Below are 14,267 nucleotides of genomic sequence, written 5' to 3' on the forward strand. Positions count from 1 at the left end.
TTAAATGCGCTACTGGTGGGGGCAGTACTCTTAACATCCTCTGAGGCTACATTAGGGGGGCTTACTCATATACGTGCTGCTAGTATTGAGGTTAAGGGGGCCTTTCTTAGTCTCGCACTGGAGAGACTGACTTATGGGGGCGGTACGGACGGTCTGGGCTGACGACCTGCAGGTGAAGGGTGCTACATTCCCCTCTAGGCACCATGATTAACTCTATTACATTTCTTTCTCTAAATGTGAAAGGGCTGAACTTCCCTAATAAACGCCGCCAGGTCTGGAGATATTTGCTCCATCAAGACCTTGACGTGATTTTCTTTCAGGAGACTAATTTACTTTTGGCAGACATCAACCTTATGTCACACCCAAAATATCCCCTTCAATATTGGGCATGTTCCTCCTCTAAAACAGATGGGGTGGCACTTCTCTTTAAATCGGGTTGGCAGACGGCAAACCCTAAGATTACAGCGGATGCTGAGGGGAGATTTCTCAGAGCACATCTGTCCCGGGGTCAATGGTCCCTAACTTTGGTTAATATATAATCAAAATCAGGATGCATATCTCCATTCGCATCTTAGAACCCTCTTTCATCCCATTACAACCCCTGTTATCCTCGGGGGGATTTTAACTTAGTCTGGAATCCGGAATGGGATCGCACTGCACACACATTTCAATCAACCGCGGCCACGTCGGCGTCTCTGCGAAATGTCCTTACCGAATCCGAGTTGGTTGACACCTGGAGGCATCTTCACCCAGATTCTCGGGACTTCTTTTTTTACCATGCACATCGCTCGTATTCTAGTATAGATTATTTCTCCCTTTCCCTTCCATTGATACGTAGGCTTTGTAATGCCAAGACATCGGATATCTCTATATCGGATCATGCACATGTCCAGTTCTCCAATCCCCTGATTCACATAGGAAATCTTTACCTCAGTGGAGACTACCCCCTCAGTTCCTCCGGAGATGAATCTTCAACCTCATTGTGAAATGAACACCCAGGACTGTCAGCATGTGAAGAAATATAACTAATGTCAACAATGGCAGAACTATCATCAGCACAGCGAGAGGCAGCTGCAGTGGCAGCAGATGATGTTTCAGGGATTTCATAAGAATATGTGGATATGCCTTCAGTGCTAGACAGAGCAGCATCAGACACCTCTTTTGTTCTCTTGCCTCCATTAGAACCTGTAGGAGTGTCTTCGCTACTTGTACTCCTTTCTTTAGACAACAAATCGAATATTAATTTTTGTTTTGGATCTTTGGGTTTTCTAGTAGGGAAAGACATGTTTTTCTTTGCTCCTTTGTTTGCATATGAACTCAGTAATTCTACTGCTAAAATGCCAAAAATACAGAAAAAAAGGGTTACGGCATGGCATGGCACACTGCAGTGAGGAAACACTGACAGCCTTTTACACACATGCATGTGTGTTTTTTAACCGCCATTTTGTTAATAAACAGTATATTAGAGATTTTTGATTGCATATATTATTTTCTGTATGTTAACATTGTATATTATTGTACACAACCATGCCGACTGCCACTGGTTACTGTAGCATACCTCTACTTTTTGAGTGTCTAAGGATGTAATTTCCTTATTTTGGGGCACAACACTAGTGAAATCAATGGAGATACAAAGTGGTGTCGACTCTGAGCTTGGCCAAGTACTTGTTTTCAGGTCAGACCCAATTGAGTCTTTCAGTGGGATTTGTCATGTTTTGAATGGAGGAAGAGTCAAAGGGTGACGACTCCCTCGTATTCATGGTGAATTAAGAGGTATGCTCTAGCTGTCTAGCTTTTTTTAATAATAAAGCAATAACAGGCTACTGATATCAGCAAAAAATTAACATATGTTAATGGACTACCCCTCACACTGACTCAACTTTTCATGCCGGGCTCAATTTTGTGGGAAGCAGACCAACTACTGTTTTTCCATTTGCAGTTACACTAGAAGTCCTGTTAATCCCAATATATTGTCAGTGCCAACATGTGATTGCCAATTTGCTACATTAGCTCCATCATTAACCTACAATATTCAACAGCCCTACCTAATGGATTCAAAGCACAACCTGCTCTTTTTACTGCCTTTCAGATGTATACTCACTGTGCATGCTAGATATAGGTGAAACGCAAGTGGTCATCTATGAATCCCAGTGTATCCCAGTGTTCTACTGCTGTAATACTTTCAAGACTTTGCAGTAAAAAGGGCAGCAGATCAGAGTGACAATTTAGTGAAGCAAGTCAATCATGGCCCTGTCTGGACTAGAAGTCTGTTACCGAACTTGCGTTGAAGCAAGTCACTTACTCTAAGGACTAGTGACACCGAGCACCCACGCCACTCAGCAGACACACGTTTGACTCCAAGGCCACGCCCCATGTTACACGTTCGTTGCAGTAGGCCTATTAACCCTCTGCACTACCTTAGATAAGTGAAAACTGCCACTAGACAAAATTCCCCTCTCTCTCTAGCAGGTACATTAATAAATCACCAGTGTTGAGTAGACACTTTTATTGCTGCCCAAAAACTGCTGAATATACTAGGAGCTTTGCAGTGCTTTTAAAATTGCTGCACTGCTACAAAACTGCCCCCACTAACAAAACCTGCCCCCCACCCTTCCAGCCTCCCGGGGAAATGCCTGTCTGTCACCCGATTCCTGGTACAGCCATTCCGGCCTTAGTAGTTTTCAAAACAGACAATGTCTTATTGGTCAGTCCACCAGCACTCATTGACCGGCGTGCACATACTCTGGCTAAACGGATGCAGTGGCAGCATAAAACAATGGCAATTATTGTGTTATTCACGTTACCTAAACAATGGCTAGACCGCTTGTAGGGTTGAACCTAAAATGTGGGCTCTTTAACAATCATTTCTGAAGTTTTGCAGGGCATTTGAAAATCTTGTGGCAACTTAAAAAACAGCTAATATAATCTTACTTTACCTGTTGCTTCTGTTAGATGTTTGCCCAAGGCCCGCAGCTCACAGCAGTCACAATGACTGGCACCACCACAAGGGGAGTCGAAGAATCAAGACTCTAGTCGAGTCGATATGACAACTCAGTCAGTCTCACTCTCACACGACCTCACCTGTCCTGTGGCTCGCCCGAGGTCCGACCATCCGACTCAGTCAGTCAGAGAGTGACAATTGAGTGAAGAAAGTCACTCAAGGCCCGGTACCAAACTTACGTTGATTCTAGTTAGTCACTTTGATGTCTTGACGCCCAGCAATCATGCAGCAGGCAAGAGTCCGACTCGACTCTGACTCCGAGGCCGCGCCACGTTGCATGGCTTTTACTGCTGCATAGGGGCTGGACAATAATTTTTGCCATGGCCGTCATCATTGGTGTCGCTTTTGCGCTACCAGATGGTCGGTCCTGGGACCTGGTCAGCGGTCCCAAACACGGCAGTACACATACGGCTCCAGGCACCATGTCCTCAGCTAGGGTAGGGTGCAGCAGGTGCGTGCTTGCACTTGCACACACGTGCTGCTAGCAGCAGCACGTGTAGTTGGTCACTGTCCATATACCTTGACATGCTGAGCGCACTTCGTGCTCATTTGCTTGGCTTCCTTTCCCAGGCCTAAAGCAGATACATATAATGTATCAAATCAAGGACTGTGCCTGCTGGCCCGGCCCGGAGTCACCATAGCAATGAGTGAGTCTAATGCTTTCCCAGCTTGCAGGCCATCATGATGTCTCTGCAGAGAGAGCTTCAGCACAGCAGTTCAATTAAGTGCTGCTCTTGCTGCGGCTGATTTTATGCCACCAGATCACTTGCCAAGGCTGACAAACAGCCATGGGTTGCAAGCAAGGTGGCGGGGGTCGCAATGGGTGGCTTGGGGGTTGCAGTTGCGACCCCTGGTGATAATGTGTCCATAAATTATATACGTACACAAGGCAATTGGGTAAAAACATGGAAGTGCAGCGACCTGACAAGAATACCAGGGATCAAACAGCAACAACGTAAAATTGTGAAACCGGGATGATCGGAATACCGGGGAGTAAGAAGTACAAAGAACATTCACTACTATTCAACAACACTGTCTATTCAAGTACCTCACCAGACACGGATTTGTATGAGCATGTCAGTCTTCTATATGTTCCCTTAATGCCTCTGAGCCAGGGGAGATGTAGACAAATGTAATTAGAAGTCTACCGTAAAGGTTCTGAAGAAGAGGGCTAAAAGTTGTCATTGTAAGTAAGTTGAAGATCATGAAGTTCAGTAAAAACATCACAACAATACTTGCATGCTTTCATCGCGTTGGGTCCCAAGTAGAGTCTGTAGTTTTGTCGAGGGTCACATGGATGGTATAAAATGTTTGTTGTTAGGTTGTTGTTAAGGTTGTACTATTGGGTATACAGTATTCGTTTCCCTTCCCTTTCCATTGTTCCTTTGTTTCCCCTTCAGCTGTGAGCCACTATGGAATGTTCCTTACAGTTGTTGGCACTTGGGATTCAGTTAACATTCCAACTGGCACTTGTGTCTTGAGAGAAAAGTTGATGGTGTGTTAATAAATCTACTAAGAATCATGTGACATTCCCTGAGTCTTTGTAACAATTTACAAGACGAAGGAATACAAAAAACAACTTACAGCTATGGTAGCCATGTGAAACAATACCATTAACAAATACAGTAAACAACATTTTCTGAAAGTTATTTTAAAAAACGAATATGATTTTGGAACGCGGTTTAAGATTACCCTGAAAAAAAGTGTATAGTAATACCGAGTGAAGCATATGAGCAGATTTGGACCAGAGGAGTGTCTTAAAGTACTTACTTAGGTATGCCTATTACCCCTCCTGGGGTATAGGCTATCAAACAGGATTCTCCAGCCACCTCTGTCCTGGGCTTTTCTTTCAATCGGACTCCAGGGATAACCCAGTCAGTCAGCCTCAAGGCATCTGTGTTCCTTGGCCTTCCTCTTTTCCTTTTCCCTTGAGGATCCCAGGCCAAGGCTTGCCTGGTGGTGTTTGATGTGGGCTTGCGGAGAGTGTGACCTAACCAGCCCCATAGTCTTTTCATGATTCCTTCATGAGCAGGGAGTTAGAAAGTCTGCTGCCATAGGTCATTGTTGCTGATGGTGTTTGGCCAGCTGATTTGGAGGATTTTCCTCAGACAAGTGTTGATGAGGGTCTGGACTTTGTTGGGGGCAGTCACTCAGGGGCGGTTTATCTACATGGGCAGAAGAGCGTCGCCGCACTTCCTGCGAGTGCAGCGGTAAACACAGAATAATAACATGGTGATGCCGGCTGTAGCAAGTGGATGGTGGGGGCGGGGAAGGTTCCTGCAGATTGCAGGATGACATTGTACGCATGTCAGATTGACTGGCTGCCTACAGCGAACCAATTTGACATGCACACTTCAAAGCCAGCAATCCCAGTGCTGAAGACAGCTGAGGGATTGCAGGCATATGCCCCAGCCTCAAAATGAGCACAGATTGATTGGATTCCCAGTGCACAAGGAGGCAAGTCCTTCCCTTTCCTTCCTGCTCATCTTCACCCCCAGGATCGACGCAGGGAGAGGAGCATCTGTTTGAAGTGCCCAGTGGCCGGTAGTATTTATGGTAAGTGCCACATCATTAATTAATATTGCCAGCCGCCACTGCGGTCACTTTTGTCCTCCAAGTTTCAACGCCATACAGAAGGACTGATTTTATGTAGGTGTTAAAAAGTCTGTTCGTGGTTTGCAGCATTAGGTACTTGGAGCTCCAGATTCTCTTTAACTGGAGGAAGGAAGCCCTTGCTTTGCCGATTCTCTGGCTTGATGTCTACGTCTGTTCTGCGCTGCTTGTCTAAGACACTGTCCAGGTAGGTGAAGGCCTCAACCTCTTCCAGTGCTTCACCTGCAAAAATGACTGCAGTTGTGCTGGCCATGTTAGCCTTTAGAAACGTGGATTTTTGCCATGTAGATGTTGAGACCAAGTTGTGCTGATGTAGTTGCCACATTGATGGTCTTCTCTTGCATCTGTAGATGTGTATGGGAGGGTAGGGCCAGGTCGTCTGCATAGTCCAGGTCATCGAGCTGCGTCCAAGGTATCCACTGGATCCCATTTCTTCACCTTGCTGTAGATGTCTTCATGATCCAGTTTATGACCAGCAGGAAGAGGAAAGGCAACACCAAACAATCCTGATGGAAGGCTTCTGTGAGTTGGCCTCCATGGAACATCTTGCAGGTCATTCCATCGTAAGAGTTCCTAATGATTCTTACAAGTTTATCTGAAACACTATAATGGCTGAGGAGTTTCCAAAGGGGTGCTCTGTCCATGCTGTTGAATGCCTTGTCACAGTCAATGAAGTTGACTTTGAGGTAAGAGTTCCATTCCATTGACTGCTCAATGATGATGCGCAGGGTTGCAATCTGGTCTATGCAGGATCTATATTTGCGGAAGGGAGTTTGTTGGTCTCGCAACTGAGCATCGGCCTGTTCCTTCATTCTGTTCAGGATTAACCATGGGCGTAGTCCCCTTAGCGGGGCTACGCGGAGGGCCATAGAGTTGGAAACAAACTCAGTGAAACTCCGCTACGCCGCCCGCCCCCACACCCCTATTAAGATATAAGTTACAAGTAGTTTCAAAAAAGTAAAAACCACTAATCTGTTAGCGCGGGCGAGCGTGCATGCACAGTTCTCTCAAGCAGTACCCGTATGGCGAGGAAGAGGAGGAGTGCAGCCCGCAACAGGTAAGCGGTTTTTACTTTTTTTAATTACTTGTAGCTTATATCTTAATAGGGTAGTGGAGGCGGGCAGCGGGCCAACTCCACTCCGCTGCGAAGTGTGCGGGGATTTGCCTACTCCGCGTTCTCTGCGAAACACGGAGGAGGCAAATCTCAGCACACTCCGCCGGCGGAGCGGAGTTGTCCACCCACGGGTATTTAGGATGACTCTGTTGAACACGTTGCCTGGCAACGATAGAAGGGTTATCCCTTGGTTGTTTGTACAGTTTCTCAGGTAGAATTTCTTGGGGCTCTTGATGAGATTTCCCTCCTTTCAGTCAGTGGCGTAACGAAACTTGAGGGGGCCCCCCCTGCAAAGAATATGGAGGGGGCCCCCCCACGCTCCGGATTCAGTCAGGAGTTCTCAGGTCGGGGGCCTGCTGCTGAATTCTAAAAGTGGTGAAACGAAAAGCTGAGAACCAAGTTGAAGAAGGAAGTGAGTACAGCAAGCACACCAAAGTGAAAGAGGTGTGTTCGGGGTTGGCTTTCCCAAGTGGGCCCTTTAACCACTCAATTTCAGCTTTAAATAAATTCAGTCATTTGTCTCCAAAATATCAGCTTGTCAGTTTATGAAAGCAGACACGTTTTGCTATTAAATACCAGCTTTGCCTTCTTGAAAAATAATTTAAATTTACATAAATCAAGAAGTTATCTTTTTTGTGAAAAAGTTCAATTATTGTCATGAACCACTAAAACACATGATAGATTCCGCCTTGTTTGTTTGTTTGTTTGAAAAGTTTTATATAGCGCTGGCTAGACCCGGAGGTATCAGAGCGCTTTACATGAAGTAGGACATTGTTTCAGAACATTGTTACATCAGTTGTTGGAGTTACAAAAGTTACATGAATTACAAAAGCATAGCATAACATTAGAAAAAAAAACGGTAAGGGGGAAAGTACTTCAGGTGACACAGGAGAGTCAGGCTGGAAAAGGGAAGGCAGACAAAGAATCACGGAGGGAGGAGGTGGGGGAGGGAAAAGAAACACAACGTGGAGACGAGGAAAACAATGTCCAATGTCCGGCTGGGTAGGTGGCGGCCAAGGGGTGAACCAGAGCCAAACTCCTCTATAGCTGCATAGGACAGCTCCTCCGGGCATCACCCAAAGTTGCTTGGGCACCGCGGTGCGTACAGACAGTTTTGGATTCCACCTTGAATATCTATGTGTCATAGTTGCATGTCATATGCGCCAATCTTATGCCAAGAATTACCGCCATTATGCCGAAGCAAGTATGAGGACTGTGCACCACGCAATCAGACAGGAATTACCACTATTATGCCAGCGCCCGCATTTTACCTGGTTTGGGCTCCATTATACCATGGGTGAGCACATTGGGCCGATATGTGCCACCATTATGGCAGGGCCAACATTATGTCATGTTATTTTATTTATTAAGTACACAATCATGGAACATTGCTGGTGTTGAAATGGGGTAGCTCTGTAGAATCTCACTAGTGGCTGTGACAAGCTCCCCTCTTTACCTAGTGATAGTTTTTTCTACACAAAGGCATGTCGCAGGCACAATGGAAAAGAGAGAGAAAGATATGAACGGCTTCCTTGTTTGTCTCTAACAGTCCACCCCCTCTCGTCACAGCCCTTCCCACAGTACACAAGGACACCCATATGTCCCCTGTACCCTTCTACAGGTCAAATGCATATCAACCATCCTGGAATGGTTACTTTAGGGAAGTATGGGGAGAAATTTTAGAGAATAAAAATAGCTTGACCTTTATGCGTGATGCGGGGTATGAAATTGACTATGGGGCACTTGAGTACAGTTCTCTGCAGGACAGCTGAGGGTCACGACTTCAGAGCCCACTGTGTTTACTCCCTGCCCTGTGTTAATTCAAGTCTATGTTGTGCAACCTTATTTACGCCCTGTAGTATTTCATTGTCTCTCATTCACCACTGTCCACCTACTGTATTTACACCCTGTAGTATTTCATTGTCTCTCATACACCACTGTCCACCTACTGTATTTACGCCCAGTATTTCATTGTCTTATTCACCACTGTCCACCTACTGTATTTACACCCTTTAGTATTTCATTGTCTCTTATTCACCACTGTCCACCTACTGTATTTACACCCTGTAGTATTTCATTGTCTCTCACTCACCCTTGTCCACCTTCTGTATTTACACCCAGTATTTCATTGTCTTATGCACCACTGTCCACCTACTGTATTTACACCCAGTATTTCATTGTCTCTTATTCACCGCTGTCCACCTACTGTATTTACACCCTGTAATTCATTGTCTCTCATACACCGCTGTCGCACCCACTGTATTTACACCCTGTATTTCATTGTCTCTCATACACCGCTGTCCACCTACTGTATTTACACCCTGTAGTATTTCATTGTCTCTTATTCACCACTGTCCACCTACTGTATTTACACCCTGTAGTAGTTCATTGTCTCTCATTCACCACTGTCCACCTACTGTATTTACACCCTGTAAGTCATTGTCTCTCATACACCACTGTCCACCTACTGTATTTACACTCTGTAATTCATTGTCTCTCATACACTGCTGTCGCACCCACTGTATTTACACCCTGTATTTCATTGTCTCTCATACACCGCTGTCCACCCACTGTATTTACACCCTGTAATATTTCATTGTATCTCATACACCACTGTCCACTTACAGTATTTACACCCTTTCGCATTTCATTGTCTCTCATACACCACTGTCCACCTACTGTATTTACGCCCTGTAGTATTTCATTGTCTCTTATTCACCACTGTCCACCTACAGTATTTACACCCTGTATTTCATTGTCGCTCATACATTTCTATCCACCCACTGTATTTACACCCTGTAGTATTTCATTGTCTGTTATACACAACTGTCCACCTGCTGTATTTACACCCTTTCATATTTCACTGTCTCTCATACACCACTGTCCACCCACTGTATTTACACCCTGTAGTATTTCATTGTCTCTCATACACCACTGTCCACCCACTGCATTTACACCCTTTAGTATTTCATTGTCTCTTATACACCACTGTCCACCTGCAGTATTTACACCCTGTATTTCATTGTCTCTCATACACCACTGTCCACCCACTGTATTTACACCCTGAAGTATTTCATTGTCTCTCATACACCGCTGTCCACCCGCTGTATTTACACCCTTTCGTATTTCAATGATTCCTTCATGTCTTTCTTCTCTCAGCATCCATTAGCCATCTTGGAACAATAAATTCATAATAAACTACAGCAAAAGAAACATACAATGGTACAGCCAATAGTCCTCCAACCAACGTCAGACCTATTGGCTTTGCCAACGCTTATTAGATATGACATCTTACATGGATTCTCCCCTTCCGACCCACAATGTCCTTCCATTCTTATGTGTGTCCTACTTTCTCCCATATGACTCTGGTGATAGTTTGCTACACTCCAGTCCCATTCATTTCCCTGAATATATCTCTATTATTTTTAGCATTTCGTTGCTGTTCTGGGCTCATTCTATGCATCATTAGACTTTAAGTACCAATTCATAACCTGCTCTTTATTGGATTCTTCAATAAAAAATATTACCAATGTGAATAACAAGAAATAGAATTCATAGCAAAACAAACATAAAATAAAAAGTGCACAGCATGGGCAGAAACTGGATACCTAAAATGTATTTAAAAAAAAGAAAATAAAGGTTCTGTGCTGTGGAACCTGGGAATGACTTTCCCCAACTCTATAGTACTCTGGAGGCCCCTAAAATGTGAGTTTTTCAGTTAAGCTGGAGTCAGTGGCGTAGCACGAGCCTCACGCGCCCTCATTTAAGGAGGTGAAAATTGCTCCCTGGCTCCTGGTTGGGTAGTGAAACAAAGCTATAGTCAGTGTGCCCCTCCCATTCCTAGGACCCGATGCCACTGCACATGCTGAACCATTGGTATGTATGCCCATGGCCAGAGTCTAAAAGTAAATAAAGGGCTGATGATAAAGCGAGTTAATAATACTAGGCAGGTGCCGATGGTGCCAGCACCAGACAGTGCCAAATTGACACCAAAAGCATCAAATATTACCAATTAATTCTAAGGAGGGAGCAAAAAACATAAAAATAGAATTTTGCTGAAGGCTCCAAATAGTTTTGCACTTGGTCTCAAATGTCGCTCAAAAATGTGCAACAACCACAGACATGTTCTCCCTTCCTTTGCAGCTGGGAAGACCACTGATACAAATGGAATGTGGCATAACAGCCAGAGATGCTGGCTTTGGAACTGGGGGATCATGCTCGAGTCTCAGCGTTGGTTCAACATCCTGTGATTCTGGACAAATCACTTAATAACCCCGTGCTTAAAAAATAAGTGTGGCCTTGTGTAACCCTCCAACAGTGCTCCTCATCTTTACGTAGCGCCTCTCTCGTATGCATTTCATTTGTTGTGTAGCGCTACTCATATCAGTGTAGTGTGTGTCAGTACTTTACACCACGCACACATTATACAGAGACAGTGAATCATACAAGTATGTAAATCAGTCTACAGGGAATGTCACATAAGCCAATGAGGATTACAAGGTGTAGGAATCACATGTCATCCATACTGGTGGGCAGTATATTTTAAGAGGGTTTGGTCTGGGGAAACACAAGCTCAGGATTTAAAGAGTATTCCATGGGGGTCAGCTTTACTGATAAAAATGTATATCTGCCCACACTTACTCATTTTAGCAACATTAGAATAATGAAAGACTGGATAAGTTCTAACTATATCACAAAAAAAGAAAGCAAAGTTCTAACTATACCATTCATGTTTGTCTGCAGCTGTTTGATGACAGGTCATTGGTCACTGTCCTATGTTAGGATTGTAACTACTGAACTGCAAGTAGCACAAGGATCTCTGTGACAAAGGCAGTAACCCACTGAGCTTCCACATAAAATACAGCTCATCTGCATTTAAAAACTACTAACAGACAAATGATTTCTCTCCAGCAGGATCATTTAGCACCAGCGTTATCTGGGCATTTTGCATTGTCTTATTGTTGTCCTGCATCAGCCATGATAATGATAAAAACTGTTTAAATGAAGCACACACAAAGTATGTGTCCTGCTGGGCATGTGCATATTTTAAAAAGAAAAACAAATGGTAACACATTCTCTTACCTACACCATTAGTCAAACTTTGTGTCACAGCCTGATGTGATAAGCAGCTGCAGGGGTCAGGAAAGGTGATAGGAATAAACAAACTTATTTTTTCCTGCGCTGCATAGAAAAAGAAATATCCATGTAATGTAACTGGTGCTCGTGTAAAGCGCTCCAATACCTTGGGGGCGAGCTTACGCTATATTGAACTATTTAAAAAAGTATTCTCTGTCATTTTCTACACATCCATTTTCAAACATTCTTGAGCCATTTTCTTTTCTCTCTTCTGTGGAGATCTGGGAACGTTTCCATGTTCACTATCAGCATCGGGGACACTGCAGGCCACAGAGGAAACACTCTGTGCCATCCAGGGAGACTGCGAAGCCAATTGCATTTCCAATGCTTGCTTACCTTCCAATGTGTCCCAGCAGAGTCCTGTCCCTGGAGCTGCAAACCTTCTCCGCCAACACTCTGTTGCCTCGTCCCTTCTCAGAGGCTGTGCCTTGTGGGGAATGCTCTCTCTGGGGCCCTCACCCCCATCCCTTTTCCGGCTGGGCTCTGACTGAAGAGAAACAATGTAACTTGTTACTTTGTTTCTCTTCAGTCCTGCCCTGGGTCAGCACGAGGAGCTCTGAGCAGGCTCAGGCTGCAGACTGCACCTGCTTTCTACAGCAAGCCTTTCTCTCCCAGCTCTTTACCAAAGAGCTGAGGGGGCCCCCTTCACCTAACCGAAGACTGGGGGCCCCCCCCGCAGCGCGGGGGTTGCGGGGGTGTTTGTTACGCCCCTGCTTTCAGTCTGATGGCACCTTTACCTCTTCCCAGATTCTTACAAACATGGTGTAGAGCATGTCTACTGATGTTCCAATGTCTGCTTTCTGTGCTGCTGCAGGAATGTTGTCAGGTGCTGCTGCCTTCCCATTTCTCAGACGTCTGATGGCTTGCCATATTTCCTCCTTGGTTGGTCTGATGCAATCGATTGGCAAGTCATTGTCAGCTGGCTGAATGTCTGGTGAAAACTGCAGAATGGATTGGTTCAGTAGTACTTTAAAGTATGCCACACATCTTCGTGTTGGCCTTTGTTACCCATGATTGTCTTCCCAGCTTTGCCTTTAACAGGTCTTTCTGGCTTGCTGTATCTGCCAGAGACTTTCCTTGTTATGTCATGGAGTTCTTTCAAGTTTCCATGACTTGCTGCTTCCTGGACCTCTTTGGCAAGACCATCGATGAATCTTCACTTGGCTGCGATTAAACTTCTCTTTGCTTCCTTGGTGGTTTTGATGTATCTGCTTTGAGCATTTGCTGTTTCTGCTCTTGTTCGGCTGGTGTTGACTGCAGCTTGCTGTCACTGATTCTTTGATTTTATCCCATTGATGTCCTTCTGGTTCTCTCTCGTCCTCTGGTTCTTGCAGGACTTGAAACTTGTTACTGAGGGGGACTGAGTATTCACTGTGCATCTTTGAGGAGGGTGGTGTTATATCGTTGGTTTGTTGGTTCCATCCATGCTTTCTTCAGCTTTAGCCTGGTCATGACAAGGTGATAGTCTGATACCACGTCTGCTCCTCTTATCACTCTCTCATCCTGTAGGGACCGCCGGAACTCCTTGGCAATGTAGACATGGTCGATCTAATTCTCTGTTGAATGGTTTGGTGACACCCATGTTGCCATGTGTATTATTTTATGTGGAAATACACTGCTGCCTATCACCAGACTGTTCAGGGCACAGAGATCTGTGAGCCTTTCACCATTCACATTCATGTCTCCATGGCCATGGATGCCCATGGCATCTTTTCACCCAGTGTTGCTGCTTACAATCTTGGCATTGAGGTTCCCCGTCAGTATGGTAATGTCTCTCTCAATGTATTTCTCCAGGATTAACTGGAGTCTGTTGGAAAATGTTATTTTTGCTCTTTGTTGCCTCATTTGTAGGTGCATAGCACTGGATAGCATTCATGTTGATCCTCTTTTTCTTTGTGCAGAAGGTCGCTGCAATGATTCTGGGACCATGAGCTTTCCATCCAAACAGAGCTCTATTGGCTGCTGGTGTTAGCATCAGTGCTACTCCCTGAGTATGTGGGGCGTTCTCTTCCTCGTGTCCAGAATACAGCAGAATTCATCCTGGAGCCAGTCTTTTCTGTACAGCCAGTGTCCATCTGGTCTCACTGATGCCGCGCAAGGCAAGTTTGCCTTAATGTAGATAGGTTTAAAGACTGCTTGATAGTGGTATTTTGAGGCAGTGGCCTAGTGAACGCCCCACTTCAGCAGCGGGGCTGCTTCAGGGCCAGAAGGTCTGCCCGGCATTCTGGGTCACGCTAATGTTCTAATTAGTTCTTAATGGGTCACCTTCTGTCTACAGACAGAACCTCATACATATCGCTTCAGGGCATTGCCATGAAATAGCTCCAAGGTGAAAGAGAAGGCTGGAAAAGGCGATAAGTACAGTAAATGACTCCTAAAGTGATGGGAGAAGAAAACTAATTA

General features: G+C 44.9%; 1 pseudogene; it reads right to left on the bottom strand.

Annotated features, from left to right (window-relative positions):
- Positions 1-940: 940 nt before the first annotated feature.
- LOC146861073 (uncharacterized) overlaps positions 941-14,267 on the bottom strand; it is a 43,572-nt pseudogene continuing 30,245 nt past the window's right edge.

Source organism: Triturus cristatus, chromosome 3_1 (genome assembly GCF_964204655.1).
Source record: "Triturus cristatus chromosome 3_1, aTriCri1.1, whole genome shotgun sequence".
Lineage (NCBI taxonomy): Eukaryota > Metazoa > Chordata > Amphibia > Caudata > Salamandridae > Triturus > Triturus cristatus.